The following is a 691-nucleotide window of genomic DNA, read 5'->3' on the forward strand; positions in this document are numbered from 1 at the left end:
GGACATTCCCGAGTTCGCTGCATTGTAAGATGTTCCGACTAATAAAATATTATACTATTAAACTTACATATTTAATGGACATTCCCCAGTCGCGTGTCTTTTGACGTTAAACTACGTTCACCCGGGTGACCCAGATAAACTACGGCGTGACTTAATGTTAGTGTACATGTATTCAGGTGTCCCTGTGTGATATACATGTAGCTCACATTATAGACAACCCTTTGAAATGTATTGTTCGCCTTAACCAGGAGCGGGACGTAGCCCAGTGGTAAAGCGTTCGCTTGATGCGCGGTCGGTTTGGGATCGATTCCCGTCGATGGGCCCATTGAACTATTTCTCGTTCCAGCCAGTGCAGCACGACTGGTATATCAAAGGCCGTGGTAAGTGCTATCATGTTTGGGGGATGGTGCATATAAAAGATCCCTTGCTGCTAATCGAAAAGAGTAACCCATGAAGCGGCGACAGCGGGTTTCCTCTCTCAATATCTGTGCGGTCCTTAAACATACTATTGTCCGACGTCATAAACCGTAAATAAAATGTGCTGAGTGCGTCGTTAAATAAAACAGTTCCTTCCTTCCTTGTTCACTTTAATCCTACTGACTCACTTGATCTATGTCACGATGTGACGCAATGTTGGGAATCGCTGGGAATTTCATCATCGGTCATGGATTAAAGGGACATTCCAGAGTTT

This window comes from Gigantopelta aegis, chromosome 12 (genome assembly GCF_016097555.1).
Source record: "Gigantopelta aegis isolate Gae_Host chromosome 12, Gae_host_genome, whole genome shotgun sequence".
NCBI lineage: Eukaryota > Metazoa > Mollusca > Gastropoda > Neomphalida > Peltospiridae > Gigantopelta > Gigantopelta aegis.